The sequence below is a fragment of the Augochlora pura genome, chromosome 10 (genome assembly GCF_028453695.1).
Source record: "Augochlora pura isolate Apur16 chromosome 10, APUR_v2.2.1, whole genome shotgun sequence".
NCBI lineage: Eukaryota > Metazoa > Arthropoda > Insecta > Hymenoptera > Halictidae > Augochlora > Augochlora pura.
In genome coordinates, this window is record NC_135781.1 from 31,755,762 (window position 1) to 31,772,954 (window position 17,193).

The following is a 17,193-nucleotide window of genomic DNA, read 5'->3' on the forward strand; positions in this document are numbered from 1 at the left end:
AAGTTTGCGAAACGTGGCCTCGTCGCGCCACCATATTGGTCAACCATATCCCCTCCCCATTGATTAATCGCGCGGCGACGAAGCATCGCGCGCCGAACTTGATTTTGATTCGGCATCTTAGCCGACTTTGATTCGGCATCTGCCGACTCTGGTTTAGCATCAGTCGACTCTGATTCGGCATCGGTTTGTACCTTCTCCCTTGTAACATACAATCAGCTCGCCACCGGTGTCGTAATTACCGTACTCGTAAACCGGTTCGCGCGAGCATCAAAAATCGTGACACAACAGCGGACTTCGCGAGCGTGGAAACAAACATCCACGAACTGAATGGCAACACGTGAAACGTTTCTTGATTCGAGCGCATCGCCGCTGGCAACACCATAGATTTTCCCGCTCAATTTCTATATATATATCCCACCGCTCGCGGTTTCTCGTTCGACCCCCGAAAAGACTCAAGCGTTCGAGAACCACCGACAAATAAAACGTTTCGTTTCCTTTCCAGGAGTTGCGAATGGACACACTATTTTTCTATTCAACGGGCCTACGATATACTGGTGTACAGTAGCGTTTTAGTCTTTCATAAGAGCCGGATTAGGACTATTTCATACGAACACGTCGATAATAATCCGAACGGAGGTACCGTAAGTTTACGGCGCGACCCGGCAACGTTCAAATATCGTCACTCGTCGCGCATCTTCGTATGCAACTAAAAAACAAAGAAAAAAAAACAACGTTAACTTCCCGACGGAGCGTACAAAACGAAAAGAATAAAGAAGTGTATCGAGGGATCGTTCCCTTGCGAACAGAATAATACAGGAAAACAGGACCCAAGTGTCCTGATAACTATTACGTAGAACTAAGATTATTGACTAAGAGAGAGAAAGAGAGAGAGAGAGAGATAATGTAAAAGGCGATAGTTTAAATGCATAACTGCCCAATTAGTTGGACGAAAAAGAGACCGAATCGAAGAGTAGATTGAAAATTATTCTTAAGGGTTATCTTTTCTTTTTCTCGAGTTGTAAGAGGTTGTTAATAGGGTTACGGTCGCTTCGCGATTCTCCTCGAGAACATTTATATCCTGGGAATTTGTGGTTTCCGATATGAAAAGCGGACATTGGTAGAGAACAATGATATGGTGGCGTAAACATGAAAAATACCAGCGATTCGATTTTTCAAATTGTTATCGCTTCGTATTTTTGAATATTTTAAATTATGTTTTAAATATTATCGCTTTATTCTTTTTAATGTATTGTCGCTTTATTTTTTAAGATATCGTCGCTTTATTTTTTAAAGAATTATCGCTTTGCTTTTACATACTGTTATGGCAGTATTTTATCGAAATAACAGGGTACTATTTTTGCAAAATGTCACGATTTTATTCTGTCGAAATACGGCAGCTTCATTTTTGCGAAATAGCCCTTCAGTTTTCTATATATCGCAGCTTTATTGTATATTTAAACTACTATCGTTTCATTTTTTAGAATATTGTAACTTCATATTTCAGAGTTTAACAGCGTCGTTTTTTAAACTATCACTGCTTCATTTTTTAGAAGATCGCAGCTTCATTTCTCGAAACTTCGCCGGTTCATTTTTCAAAACTTTGGAGCTCCATTTTTCAAAACTTCGCAGCTTCATCTTTTAAACTATCAACGCATTATTTTTTCATACTGTCGCAGCGTTATTTCATCAAAGTGTCAGGGTGCTATTTTTGCAAAATATCACGACTTTATTCTAACGAAATACGCCAGCTTCAGTTTTTGAAATATCGCTTAAATTTTCGAAATATCGTAGCTTTATTTTTCAAAATATCGCAGCTCCAATTTTTCAGAATATCGCAGCTCCAATTTTTAGATTGTCGCAGTTGAATTTTTCATACAATTGCACCTTTATTTTCCGAAATATTGCAACATCATTCTGAAAAACATCGCCTCTCCGTTCTTTAAAAAAATCTCATCCTCCAGAAATTACACAAATTAATCTCCCAATCCGTTAAATCGCCCCCCAAAACTTCCGCCGATCTCGGATTCTCATTTTCCACCTGGATCTCCTCCTCCTCCCCCCCCCCCCCCCTTCCTTTTCGAACACGGCCGCGCGCGTCCCCATTCCGCGGGCAGATTCCACGGAATCGGAGCGAAGGAAGTTTGCTCAAACAATTCCCGATTCGCTTAACAATTTCGCGTAATGCGTTCGCGGTTCGTCGACCCTTCCCCACCGGCGCTAGACCGGACCTCCAACCCCCCCACCCCCACCACCTCCTGCCCCGCCTCTACCCTCGACTTACGTAATAACTTCGTGATTCGCTTTGAAAAATTGCCATCAGCTGGCTAAGGACGGCGGTCGGCCGCTTTCGCGTCGCCCAGGTGCATCCGGGACACGCCGCGGGGAGGGAGGGAAACGAAAGGGGTTGGGGGAGAAAAAACGAGAAAAGAAAGGAAAAAGAAAAAGTGGGAGAGGAAAAATATAGCGAAACGTTTCGCCGTCTCGACGCTCGGCCATTTTAGAGATTATGTTCAATTTGCATATTAACGGGGGGAGAGGAACCGAGAGATAGAGATAGAGAGACAGAGAGAGAGAGAGAGAGAGAGGTAACTAAAGGGGTAGAGAGGGAAAGATAGAGAACGAAAGGGGTAGAAAGGGAGAAATAGAGAACGAAAGAGGTAGAGAGGGAAAAATAGAAAACGATAGGGGTAGAAAGGGAAAGATAGAGAATGGAAGGGGTAGGGAGTGAAAGGTACAGAACGAAAGGGTTAGAGAGGAAAAAATAGAAAACGAGAGGGAAAGAGAGGAAACGAAAGGGTTATGCAGAGAAATATAGAGAACGAAAGGGGTAGAGAGGGAAAGAGAGGGGAGGATAGACACCGAAACGGATAAACCGAGAAAGATAGGGAACGAAAGGGTTAGAGAGGGGTAGAGAGAGAGAGAGAGAGAGGGCTTCCACGTGGGAGTGTGGAAGGTTGCCAAGAGCGAAGAGAATTGGGAAAGCCGCGGTTCCGCACGAGATTGTTGATACCGCAACTTTCGATAGCGGGTAAGCGAAAAAAAAAAAAAAGGATTCGTCCCTTTATTATGCGCCGCTGCGGACGGCCGGAACCTGATGCCCCAATTGCGCCAAATATTCCTCCGTTATAACATGCCGATTGTCAGATTCATAACAGAAGACGACCTTCGCGGGATAATTCCTTACCCTTCGGCTTTCGATCGAGCGACCCCTTGCCGCCGCCAACCTCGTTGTTAGCTTTCTTTGGAAATGATTCTTTCGCTCGCTTTGTTCGATCTTGTGCGTCAGAACGTTTGCATCGCGATCCTGTGCTAATTTGTAAATTATAATGAGACAATGTATGTTCGCGTAATGTCAGCATTTTGTTCCTTGATTTTAATAATTTAATGTCTTAATTTTCTGATATTTTAATGTTTTAATTTTTTGATATTTTAATGTTTTAATTTTTTGATATTTTAATCTTTTAGTATTTTAATACATCAGTACTTTAATGTTTCAGTATTTCGATGTTATAATGTTCTGATATTTTAATATTTTAATGTTTTGATATCTTAATGTTTTAATGTTAAATCCAGATAATAAACTAAAACATCCTACAGAAAATTACCGAATAAATTGCTTAATTCGAGGTTATGTTCAATTCAAGCACAGATTAAATAAAAACAGCAAACATGCCTATAAACGACTCCACTCTCGTAATTCTTGAACATTGATAAACGATGAAAACAATAAAATCACATTTCAACAATTCAGCAGCCGCTAAAAAAGAACAAGAATAAAATAAAACTAACTCCGTCGAAATACGAAACAATTTAAACCAAGAATCTCATGCTCGATACCAAATTAAAATCGCCTCTCATTTAAAAAACAAAAAGAAAGTAATACAATGCTATCACAGTCTATTTAAAATAAATCAAAAATCGCGCGAAAATAAATAAAAAAAAAACACCCACAATTTCATGTTCCACGAACGAACGACACCGCGAAATTCTTCCCGAATAACGAAAACCGCGACTTAACGAATACCCCGTGGCCGCGATGTTTACGGATGCTTTTACGCGCGCCGGTTAGATAACGCGGCCAGTATTAATTAGCAACTAAATTCCTGGTAGCGGACCAAGTCGGGCCGCGCGGAAACAAATTAAACGAAAACAGATTCGTCGGATCGTTTGCATATCCGCCGTACGGCGCTCGCGAAAATTTCATTAACGTATGAAAATTGCTCGAGATAATGGCTGCCCGTGCCGAGCTATTAACAGCCTATATAATCGGAATCCGAGAGAAAAAAATGAACGAACGAACGATCCAAAAATCTGCCGCGGATCAAACAAAAGTTTCCCCGGAAACGCGGTATTAAAATGCGGATTTACGAGGCGCGGCTAATTAGTTCAGAATTTTAGGTTAGCTTAGCTGGATTTGGTTACTGTAGTTGCTCGAATTATGTGATTACTGTTAGTATGATATTGTATTATATAATATTAATATATGATTATTGTCAGTATTATATTATATTATATTATCAATATTATATTATAAACTTTGTGTTACATACAATAGAAATACTATGACTAAAATAATTTATTTCAAATTTACGGTTAATACGACTTCGTGAGCAAAGGGTTAATTTCAAGAAATTGATTCGTGGAAAAGCGATTGTAGACCGTCCAGTGAAACGTTACTTTCGCCCGCTACGCGAAGGGCAGCAATTTTCAGGGCAGTGCCAGTCCGCTGATTGGAACGCTAAGAGGACAGACAGAAGAAAGGAGGCCGGGGTAGAGGAGAGAAAAGAAAAAAAGAAATGGGATAGAAAGTTAATCGATCGTTAGGGCCGCCAGGTAGACACCGCCGCTTCGACGGTCAATTTATTTTCCTGCCAGCCGCTGGAGGTCATTATTCCGGACAGAACGCGAAAATCGGAGAAGGAAAAAGGGGGACACGTCCGGACCATCCCCTCCCCGGTGTACTTTCGGGAACGAGGAAGAGGGCGAGACGCTTCCCCCGGTTTTTCGATAGTTTTGAGTATCGGGGCGGAACAATGGCCGCCGAAAAGAAAAAAAGAAGGAGGAGTCGCGGAGGAGAAATTGCTTCTCTCGTGCTCGTTTCCTCCCTCCGGGGAATATTTAAATTCGTTTTGTCAGGGATTAGAAACGACGAGCGTGTCTCTCGTTTCGAATCATCCACCCCCTTCACCCTCCCCCTCCCCTCGACGTCATTTCTACGATAAATACGTTTGTTTTAATTGGCGCGGGAATTGTTCAAAGCGCTTTTATTCGTTGAGAATATTCGATCTTCTTGGTGAATGTAACGGCGAAGTTTTAACGAAAGTTATAGTTATTTTAATTGCTTGAAAAATTAAATTCCACCCTGCGAGCACCAAAGATTAATAATAAATTAAATTCCGTGCTTGTGCCTTTATTATATAAATCTTAGTTAATTGTAGTTAATTTTCGTTAATTTCTTTTAAGTTAATTTCAGTTAATTTCTTTTTAGTTAATTTTAGTTAATTTCTTCCTAGTTAATTTTAGTTAATTTCTGTTTAGTTAATTTTAGTTAATTTCTCTTTAGTTAATTTTAGTTAATTTCTTTTTATTTAATTTTAGTTAATTCTTGAAGCACAGTATCTGGTTAAAGGTTTCCATCACCAAACGGATTCAAAGTGGCCTCCGCAGGGTAGCAGAGGAAAAATGGAAAAGGTTGAAACAAAACGCAGGAACACGCTGTAAACAGAAATATTTTTGCACGCGACGGTCCGCGTTGCTACGCTCGGCACCGCTCCGCGATTCCATCCCCCTGTTCCCCGTTTTCCGTTCTCCCCCCCTTGCCGGCCTCCTGCGCTTTCTGCACTGACATTTATGCTCGGGAGGTTCGCGAGCTCGCGTGCTTCTTTTTGTTCGAAGCGGAGCCGGGATTTCGGAGCCGGTGAAATTCGCCCGGGCATGCAAATAATTCGTATAGCCGCCGCCGCCGCCGCGGGTTCGCCCCCGCACGGAGACCGGGGCACGTGCGAACGTATAATTCGAGACGAAGGCCTCGGGAACCGGCGCCACCGTTCTCCACCGTAATCGGCAAAGATTCGACGATCACGTGTCGCCTTGTTACCCTACCGCGCGCCGCGGGTCTGGATCATTTTCGCAGGTTTCGCCGATAATTTTCGCAGGTTTCGCCGATAATTTTCGCAGGTTTCGCCGATAATATTCGCAGGTTTCGCCGATAATATTCGCAGGTTTCGCCGATAATTTTCGCGCGTTTCGCCGATCATTTTCATCTCCGACATTCAGAATTCTCTCTTGGTACCGAGACGCGGAATTCCCAGAGGATCGTTTATACAGGGTGTCGCAGTAAATACGTTTTCTTCGTATTATATAACTGTATTAATTAATACAGTTAAAGAAATTAATATTTCTTAAAATTAATTATAATAAAACTGACGTGAGATAGTTGCTAAAATATTAGTATTGGCAAATTTTGTTTACAAGAATTTTCATTTTCCTGGAGCCTTGAAACAATAGAATCCATAAAATAAATTCCACAAATAAATTCCTTAAAATAAATTTGACAAATAAATATCAGAAAAAGAAATGACTATAGTAAATGTTCGGAAAATAAATTCCATAAAGTAAATTCGACAAATAAATTCCAATGAACTTCTGATAGAATAAATTACGATAGAAATACGATACAGCACTTGCATTCGATATACTCGGGACACCCGGTAGACTGCCGATTGAAAATCGCGCGATACCTAGGTTGATTCATGGGCGCAGCATCATTTATCAGATTCACGAGCATATTAATTCCTACATAATTGGAGTAATTATCGTCGTTAATGATGCAGACCGGTTGCAGTTGAGTAGAGAGCGAGAGAGAGAGAGAGAGAGATAAATAGAGAGTTATGCAACCTCATCGTTCACCCCTCTCGTGCCCTCGAACATTGATAGCTAGCCGACGTTGTTGCTTTTCCTGGTATTTTTCAAAGCGAAAACCGCGGCCCCCGCGAGAAATTATATTTCAATTTAATGATTAACATAAATAAAATAAAATATATTCATCGTCCCATGGATTTATTTTACCGTTTCTTCGTGGAATCTCTCGCGATTATTCGTTACGTTGTTAGCGTCGCGCTGTGTTAATCACCGGTCCAAGACAATCATTCGAGTCATTAACCTATTTCCCAATGCAATATCCGGTGATTCGATTGTACGTTGCAATTTAGGCGAATTCGCGTGCAACCGAAGAAAATGATATCGTCGTGTATCGCTAAATGATATTCGAATTGGAACGATATTCGGATTACTTGATAATTGGGCGATGATCGCATGGACAGCAAGCTTTTAGGTATCGTCATTCTATAGATAATGGTATAATTATTCTACATAGAAGGGTATAATTATTTTATATATATAATGGTATAATGATTCTATATTATAATGGTATAATCATTCTATATTATCATGCTGTGATCATTCTATTGGGTTGGCCACTAAGTAATTGCAGATTTAAAATAACAAGGAAAATTCAATTCTTTTGCCTAAAAATATAAGTTTATTCAATTGGACAAATCAATTTTGACACTGCCTTTCTTTCAGTGTCTTTCAAGGTCTACTAAATATTAATACTATTAATTTCTTTCAAGTCGGCATCAAATTTCATTCTTCTGTTAGCAAAATTAAAAAATGAAAGTAAATAAAAATAAAATAAACAACAATTGTTTGGTCCTATCAGGGATAATGTTAAGAACAAATAGGTGCTAAACAACGCAGAGTGAAAGGAGTCGTAGTGCAAGGGGTTAATACAAAATTAATTCCTGTGTTTACCATGACAACAATTCGACTGCTCAACAATTTATTAAATCCAACGCTTTGTTATTAAAAAAAATTATCTTAGACAGTAATAGTGCAATTTCAACAGTGGCTCGAAGTCACTCGAGAGCAAAGTGTTAAGCTTCCATAACCTAAAATTTTCCATTCACTCGGACCAGCTTTTCATCGCTGCTTTTCCAAATTTTCCATATATAAACGCGACATTACAGTTCGTTATTAATAACCGCATAGCTCGACGAGACCCGGAAAATATAAAACGCCGGCGGTTCGCGTCAAAGGGCCGACCGTTTCCGCGGTCCTTCCCGTCCCGTCATTACGTGCGCCGCCTTTAATTAAACTCGCGAGCAGATCGAAAATTATATAAAGCAAACACACGGGGTAACCCGATCGATCGCCACAGCCGGTCGAAAAATATATTACCGTGATAGGCTGCCGCACCGACGCGGCGCGCGCGCGCGGAGATTGATTCTCGGCATTACTTTCGACGGCAAAGAATGCCGGGGACACGCGAATTAATTCCGCTTCGGGCTCGTTTCTCTGTTGCGCGCGCGACGTTCCAAGTTATCGGTCCACGGTTTTTTCGTTCGTCTATTCGAACCACTCGCGCCCGGGATATTAGAAAATTCCGCGCTGAGAAATTTCCTCAGCTGCGCGAGCGGACCAACGGCGAATCCATTCGGTGGAACGAATAAATAATTGACTGTCGTGAATTAACCCTTTGTCGACCTATAAATCGGATTTTTCCCACCGATCGGTTCCCTGTGAATCGGTTAACATAGTAAATCTTAATTTGTTATCTTATTACTGAGATAAATGTGTTAAATTGCAAGCTTCGATATTGTTACATCAATTTTTTAATATTAAATATAATATTTGATTTGCTATTATTAAATATTAAATTTAGCGATTAACCTATTAGGCTGGATTTTGTGCAAATCGAGTTTTTCGTAACTAAATTACCATTTTTCTTAATATATATATATATATGTTTTACTTTAATAATTAATAAAACAGTCCAGTAAAGCACGAAACATTCACGAAAGCCACTATAGTGGCGCGTCCTGCGAAATCATTTTCAGTACGTTAAAAACAAGCGATAACAATGTAGCTCACAGTAACGAATTTTTCAGTCACCACAGTGGTAATAACAATAGAGCGAATAATAACGATAAAATACATCAAGAAAACGAAAGAAAAGAGTCTCCAACGATTTTTATAAAAAATGAAGTCTATTGAGAAATTGTTTTATAAAAAATAAAGTGTTATCGAAAAATTGCAAAAGCACGAAAATTTGAAGGAAATCAGATCGCAATGTTCTCGAGGAGAAGCCGCGCGTAAACGCCGGTCGTACAAAATTGTTCCGTACGCGGCGTAACCATCCGGGTCACGATCAATTCTCTTAACCCTTTGCACACCGAAACATTCTGCACGTTGGCCACCAGCTCGTCGGCTCGATTTACAGATCCTCGTATTATTTAATATCATTTTGGAACCAAGTAACAACGTATTACAATGATATTGAACTCATACGAATTGGGTGACATCGAAGAATTTGCAAAAAAAATCAGTATTTATATTATATTACAAATATATAAATATATATATATAATAACTTTAACGTTCCAACAGAGGGGATATCCGAGCGATACGCTAGAATCACAATGTCCCTCAAGAGGCGACTGCGGAGTGCAAAGGGTTAATTATCATGCGCGAAAGTTTGTTCCTCGCGCGTTAACGATTTTACCGCTTGACCGCCATTTTCTTCCGGTCCCCGAAAAACAAAGAAAGCCACACCGAACCGAACCACTTCGTCCCAAGGCTATGAGTTTATAGTTATACTTATACTTATATAAGTTTTATAGGCGGCGTGTTTGTTACTTCGGTTCCGCGAGCAGCTTCCTCCCACCAGGTTTTCATTCACGTATCTGTTGCACTCGTCGAACGTTCCTGAGATTAATGTACTACCGGTAGCTTGCCGCCCGACGGTCGCAAATATTTGAAAAAATAAAGCTATAGCAACGATTAGGCGGATTTGATTTCGAGCGTGGAACCACGCGGTTCGTCGATCGGCGGACGATCGAATCGCTTTTTGAAACGCACGAGCCGCTTGTTTAGTTGCCGGGAGAGAGAGAGAGAGATCAGTTGAGGGAGATATATAGAGAAAGGGAGATAAATAGAGTGAGAGAGAGAGAGAGAGAGAGAGAGAGAGAAATATAGAGAGAAGGAGATATATAAAAAGAGAGAGAGAGAAAGAAAGAGAGAGAAAGAAAGAGAGAGAGAGAGAGAGAGGGAGGGATAAAGAGGGAGACACATAGAGTGTGAGAGAGATATATATAAAGAGGGAGAGAAATATAGAGAGGGAGAGAGAAATAGAGAGAGAAGGAGATATATAAAAAGAGAGAGAGAGAGTGAGAGAGAGAGAGAGAGAGAAATAATTGCTTCGAAGTATTAGCGTTTCCGTTTCGCGGCGACAGAGCGAGAAAGAGAGAGAAATATAGAGAGGGAGATAAATAAAGGGAGAGAGAGAGAGAGTGAGAGAGAGAGAGAGAAATAATTGCTTCGAAGTATTAGCGTTTCCGTTTCGCGGCGAACGAGCGAGAGAGATAAATAGAGTGAGATAAATAAAGAGAGAGAGAGAGAGGGAGAAATAATTGCTTCGAAGTATTAGCGTTTCCGTTTCGCGGCGACGAGTCCCCGGGGATCCCCGGTCCTCGCCTAACTACACTCAGTTCTCCTTCCGAGAGTAAACGCCGTAGAGAATCAAAACAGAGAAAAGAAAGAAAAATAGCTTAAAAAGGTAACTAGCTAGAGTGGATAAGATCTCGAGGGCGGGCGTCGTCGAACTATGTACCCAGCGGACTGCTATGCATCGTCGTTTGTCCGCGGGTTCGAATACGTCGAACACGTCAGATTCACAACGCTGTCTATGTACCCGGAAGAGCGGCGAAGCGCTTAGGCGTTCGAACAGGCTCGAAACTTTTTCCGTGGTACACACCTTTTCCAGTTTGCCGCAATCCCCCACCTTTTCGCGTTCGCCACAGGGCTCGCCACTATTTTTCCGTTCATAAGGTTTCGCACGGCGACGACGTCGGAAATTGTACTTTGGCGCTCGAACAGCCTCGAAACTTGCCACACCGGTGTATCCATTTTCGAGTTTCATGCTACCCCTACTCCGCCCCCACGGAAATGTACTCTCTCTCCGTCGTTGTTCGAACAGAATCGAAACTTTTATGACCACCTGCAGTTTTATGCTTACTAAAGATATAAGGGACGGAGGATGGAGGAGGGAAGTGCTTATTGTTCGAATGGGTTCGACAGTTTTACGAGTATTGCGTATTTGATGGGCATCCGGGGGACGGGGAAACGCTTATTTCGGGTTGAAAGGGGGTGGGGGGTCGGAAGCTTTACGAGGACACCGCGAGTCGACTGGATCGTTGACGTCGCGGAAGAGGTGAAGAGGTTATGTGAGACGCATGGGTACGCACCTTTTTCGAAAGTTTTCGGACACCCGATGACTTCGTGTGAATTATTTTGTTATTCGGTTTTGTTGAGGTTATGTCAAGGTTTTTGCTCGGTGTTCCGTTTTAGGTGATTGTTTATGCTTAATAATAAATTTTAGGTGATGGTTTATGCTTAGTATTTGGTCATTGAGTGATAGTTTATGCTTAGTATTCGGTTTTAAACCTTTCACTACTAGCGTCAGAAATACGTACAAAAAATTGGCTACTATAATGCAAATAAATATATAAATGCACTTATTACAGTTTAATGCAATTAGCTTTGGCAAATAAATCGCAGAAATTATAACAACGTCTCCCATCAGTTTCTGAAACTCATTTAATCTCTTCTACAAGTGTCCCAATACTTTTGTAAAGGAGCGTACAAATATAAGAATCGAATAGATTTAAAGGATTCGCGTCTAGCAGACAATTTAGACTCGTTGAAAACGATCCTTGCTTCTCGACTCGATCGAAAGACAATAATTGGTACAAAAGGCCTTAAATGCGTGCACAATCTTGTAATTTTTCTAATCACCATGAAGCGTACGATCGATAAACTGCGGACACCATGCATCCATAACAATATTATACAGATCAAATATATTAAAAAAATATATTAAAAAATACTTGATAAATCTGAAACAACATGAAAATGTTAGGTTATTTTTCGACAAATTAAAACGATTAAGAGAACACGCGATGTCCGCGCATTTATTGTATCGTATAATTGACGCGGACATTCTTTGTTATTTGAAAATGGAATGAAAATCCGCGGTCTGTAAAATAATCGGTAGAAACGTCCGCGTATATGCTGTTACGGATGTCGGATGTTTTATTTTTTGAGGGAGGAGCGAGATAAAGGTTCTGCACGTTTTATGGGGATTGATTAATTCGCTGGATCAAGATTGGATGACTGGACCCGCATCCATTCCGACACAGCGTTTCAGTGGTATTATCTAGCTATCCAGCCAGCCGTGATTAATTTCAATCCGTGGACTGTTACAAAGTACCATTATCAATTGTACCATTTATGTAAAATTAAAGTCGTTTCCGTTTAATAACGTCGATGTTTAATATCTTTTAGACGGATCCTGGATTGGGGAAATAATTCCTTGGATCTGTTTGCCTCGATCCGTGAGTTTCATGTTGCACTAATCGTTAATTTGAAATTGTTAGAGTCATTGACGAGATTCGAGATATGTTTGTTAATATGACGGAAGTTTTATTGTCGGTGAATTTATTGATTTCGAATTTATTGGTCAATGTATTGGTTTCAAATTTTAGGTCAATTTATTGGTTTCAGATTTTAGGTCAATTCATTGGTTTCAAGTTTTAGGTCTATTTATTGATTAATTTATTAGTGAATTTATAGATAAATTTGTCGATTTATTGGTCAATTCATTGGTAAATTTATTGGTAAATTTGTCGGTTAATTTATTGGTAAATGTATAGATCAATTTATAGGTAAATTTATTGGTAAATTTATAGGTAAATTTATTCGTAAATTTATTGGTAAATTTATTGGTATTAAAGGTAAATTTATTGGTAAATTTATAGGTAAATAACATACAACCCAACTCCCAACGAATTATAAAACATTAACTTCCAACATACTACAACTAATTCCAAAAGTTTCAACCGTTTTCAACGTCGAAGCGTTCGCCTTTTCGCTCTCGCCTCTTCCAAGGTACAATTCGTGAGAAAATTCGAACCCGTGAGATCGCAATCAGTTATTATTAACAAACTCGACAAAAGAAAGAGCAGGTACGCGGGGGAAACGACGTCCGCCGCCGACGTCCCGATAATTAATTAATATACATTATTATATAGGCACTGCCAAGCTTGCAAGTCTAATCAAAAGGATAAATCGGCCTGACCAATGAACAGACTTCCAAAAGAAACGAAATAATGCAGGAAAGGGAGAACGAGAAATACAGAAATAAAGAAAGAGAGAGAGAGAGAGGGAGAGAGTGAATGAGTGAGAGAGAGAGAGTGAGTGAGTGAGAGAGAAAGGAAGGAAGGAACGAGAACCGATTACCGTCGTCGAAGGGAAGACGAGCGCCGACGCGAAGACTCGACGACACTATAGCATAAGCGCCGGAAAGCTCTGACCAAGCTTCGTTGACGACCACTCGCATTATGGTCACGAGCTTAACGTACCAAAACAGAAGAAAATGAACAGATAGAGAAAGGAAGGAAAAGTAAAGCAGAAAAGGAAAAAGAAGAAAAGGAAAAGAAAATAAGAAGCCAAGAGGAAGAATAAAAGTAAAATAAGAAGAGGCAAAGAAGAAGAATAAAAATAAAATACGATGAAGCAAAAAGGAAGAAGAAAAATAAAAGAAATTAAGAAGATGCAAAGAAGATGAAAAATAAAAGATAATAGGAAGATGCAAAGAAGAAGAAAAATAAAAGAAAATAAGAAGAAGCAAAGAAGAAGAAAAATAATAGAAGAAGTAAATAAGAACGAAAAATAAAAGAAGGAGCAAAGAAGAACAAAAAAAGAGAAGAAGAAGAAGAAAAAGTGAACAAGAACAGAAGCAAAGAAGCGCGAGTACACTTAGGACAAAAAGGCGACGAAGCCGGTTAAATCGAGAATCGTTTAAATCGAGAGGCGTTTAATCGAGTAACAAGCCCGAAAACATTTCGTTAAGGATTTTGTACGCTGATTCGCGAACGCCGCTCCGAGAGAGAGAGAAAGAGAGAGAGAGAGAGAGAGAGAGAGAGAGAGAAAGAGAGAGCTCTCCGTAGGGCGAGACACTTTAGATGGAAACTTGTTATTTTTAATCGGGAGAGGTGGGGGGCTCCCGCGATCGAAACCGCGCGCGTTAAAAAGCGATCGCGAGAGAACCCGATCGATCCTCGGAACTGGCGGATGCACCGGGTTTTGCCGGAGGGTTCGCTTTGTAGATTATTTCGTCGTTTTCGAGGACGCTTCTCTTCGTCGATTCGCGCGATTCACCGATAAAGGATGTACGAGGCAGAGCGATAAAGAATGCACGATACAGAGCGATAGATAAAAAGAGAGAAAGAGAGAGAGTGAGAAAGGGTTGAGTTTAAACGCGTTCTACCCGTAACTACGTAGCGTTCTAAAGTTATCGACAGACAGAGCCACACACACACACACACATGCGTACACACGTATAATACACAGATTGTCAGCCCGCTGACAAACTGGCGCCCGTTGCCGGCCCCGTGCGCCCGGACAATGGTAAACATTTGTTTTCGTTGCTGTTAAACTGCCGGTGCAGGCGGAGCGCGCGCACGGACCCGTCGCGAGCGTCGCGCGAAAGTACAATAAACAAATAGGACCACGGGCAAAAATCTCTCGCGCGATGCTCTGCTCTATCGTTGCGAAATTGTTGTTCGCTTGTTCCCTTTTTGTCTTTGTTGTCATCTTCCTTTGTTTGTTTCTTCTGTTGATTGACTTTTGGGCTTGTTTGTTTGTTTATTCTATTTTTTTTATTCTGTTGTTTATTGTTATGTTGTTCATTTCTTCTGTTGTTTAGACTTTTTGTAGTTTCCTCCTACTGTTCATCATTTATTTTGTTACTCAATGATTCTGTTGTTCACTTCTTGTTATTCATTTATTTTGTTATTCAACGTTTCTATTATTTATTCTTCCGTTATACTATTTTTATGTTCTTCAGTTTTTCTATTCTTTCATTTTCATTTTATTCATTTTTTTATTGTTCACTACTTGCATTGGTTTTATTATCTATGAATTCGGAAATTATTCGTTCCGTTCGCGCCGTTTCGATTTATGAAACAAACGTGATTTATTGTTCATCATTCGACGATCGCGTTAATCGTAAATCACCTTTTTAATTATTCGACCACGGAGACATTGGATCTTTCGTTAGCGTGGGAGTACAATGATTGATCGCGGTTCCGTACGTTGCGAATTTATTCGCGAAAGGAACGAGATATAAAAAGAATTGTTAGACTGTTGAATGCGTAATCATTTGAATATGATCACTAGAATGTAATCATCTGAATATGATCACTCGACTATGATCACTCGAATTCAGTCACTCGAGTGTGATCATTCGAATATGATCACTCGAATAAAATCATCCAAATATGATCACTCGAATAAGATCATCCAAATTCGACCACTCCAACATGATCATCTCAACTGATACAAGCATTCCCTCGCCTCGAAGAAGGCGATCATCGCAGCGCAGAGATTACACAATTGCCCGGAATAATGGCAACGCTCGATTTTCACGCGCGTAATGCCAGCGCAAGGGTGTCCTAAAGCGGGAGTCGAAAACGGGAAATCGGCGTTAACGAGAACGCGTTTCTAATTGAAAATACCCATCGAAGATCGTTCCGTTCCGCGTGTTCTGGGTCCGGCAACGGGCGCCGCACCACATCCACTACCACCACTACCACTACCACTACTACTACAGACACGCCATGTAAATTAGGCAGAGCTGTAGGCTAACAGAGAGAATATAAAACCGGCGAGTTTTGAAATCCTCTGGTACGAAATTTATGATAAGCGTGACCGATAATGTTATATCAGTAACGAGAGTTCTAAGAGTAATATCTATAGCCGCCCGATGTTGACATTTAGCTGGTCTAAATCGCAGAGGGTTCGTTTCTACTTATTATACGTGCAACGTGTCCGGGTTGTCGCTCGATACCGCGTCGCGCATCAAGGACGAACAGAATATAGTCTCGCGATGATATTATAGCAAAAATTTAAGAAAATCTTTTTTAAATTTAAACGTCGCGCGACTCTGTATGATCCAGCATGTCAATTGAATTCTCCTGATCGCAAGTCCGGACTGTTACCTTCGCAACATAATTATATACGAGCATAAATTCGAGCAAGCCCTCGCGTTGACTTTGTTGATATTAACCCTTTAGCTGCGTCGATCTATTTTTCAAATCAATTTTTATGTATGTTAGGTTATGTTAGGTCTACCAGAAAATTCCGTCTGTTCTAAATCGAGCTCAATTTGAATTTCTTTTTTAGGTTAGAATGGAAAATTTTAAATTTTCTAAGTTTTAAACGTTTTAAATTTAGAAACTAAATATAGAAAATAAATATGAATAATATTCGTTTCTTCTAAATCGAGATCGAATTGAATTTTTTTTTAGGTTAGAACGGAGCATTTTTAAACTTTTTAAGTTTAGAAACGGAAGTGAATAAAGTTAATACGAGAATTGATAATTTCCTAGCAAGGAAAATATTAAGGACAAATAAGGGCTAATCGACACAGTATAAAAAGGGATCGCAAGCGCAAAGGGTTAACAGAAGGATCGTCTCCCCGCGATGGGAATCCTCGTTACAGCGACTCGTCGCGAAAGAAGAGGCGCCGCCGTATTACGAATTAAACCGTAAAGCATACCGTTCGAAAAATCCAATTACCCTTTGAACGCGCCGCCGCGGAAAAAGCGTACAGCGGCTGACAAAAGTCTCGCGAAAACCGGCGAATTTTTTACGTTCGTCTGAACGCGAGCGCGCGACAGCCTTTTGTCAAATCCATGCATTTGCAGGGTAACAGAGTCTACCATGGACGAAGCGATGCATAAATACACATATAATATAGATAGATAAATAGATAGAAATTTATTTATTTATATATTGTTCTCGAAGAGTCGCGCGACGTTCCCACACGCAAAATCAAAATGCGAGAGAATTTGCCTCGGTGCCGCGCGTTTCGAGACAACTCGGACACTGTGTACACTGTACAGGGTGAGCCGGTGAACATCCCCATTGAAATTGAAACTATAGAAAGAGAAGAAAATAGAGAGAGAAAAATAAAGAAAGAAATGAGAGAAAAGAAAGAGAGAGAGAGGCAGGTAAAGGGGTGAAAAAGACGAACGCAACGCCGCGGACGAGCCTTTCGCGCGGCCGTTGTTA

At 40.5% G+C, this 17,193-nt stretch overlaps 1 protein-coding gene across 1 annotated transcript in view; it reads left to right on the plus strand.

Annotated features, from left to right (window-relative positions):
* Window positions 1-1,151, plus strand: part of Teh1 (tipE homolog 1 phospholipid transfer protein) — an 80,430-nt gene extending 79,279 nt beyond the window's left edge. Inside the window, exon 4 of the transcript XR_013494958.1 lies at window positions 503-1,151. The gene's annotated coding sequence lies outside the window, so the exon portion shown is untranslated. The remainder of the gene's footprint in view (window positions 1-502) is intronic.
* Window positions 1,152-17,193: the final 16,042 nt, after the last annotated feature.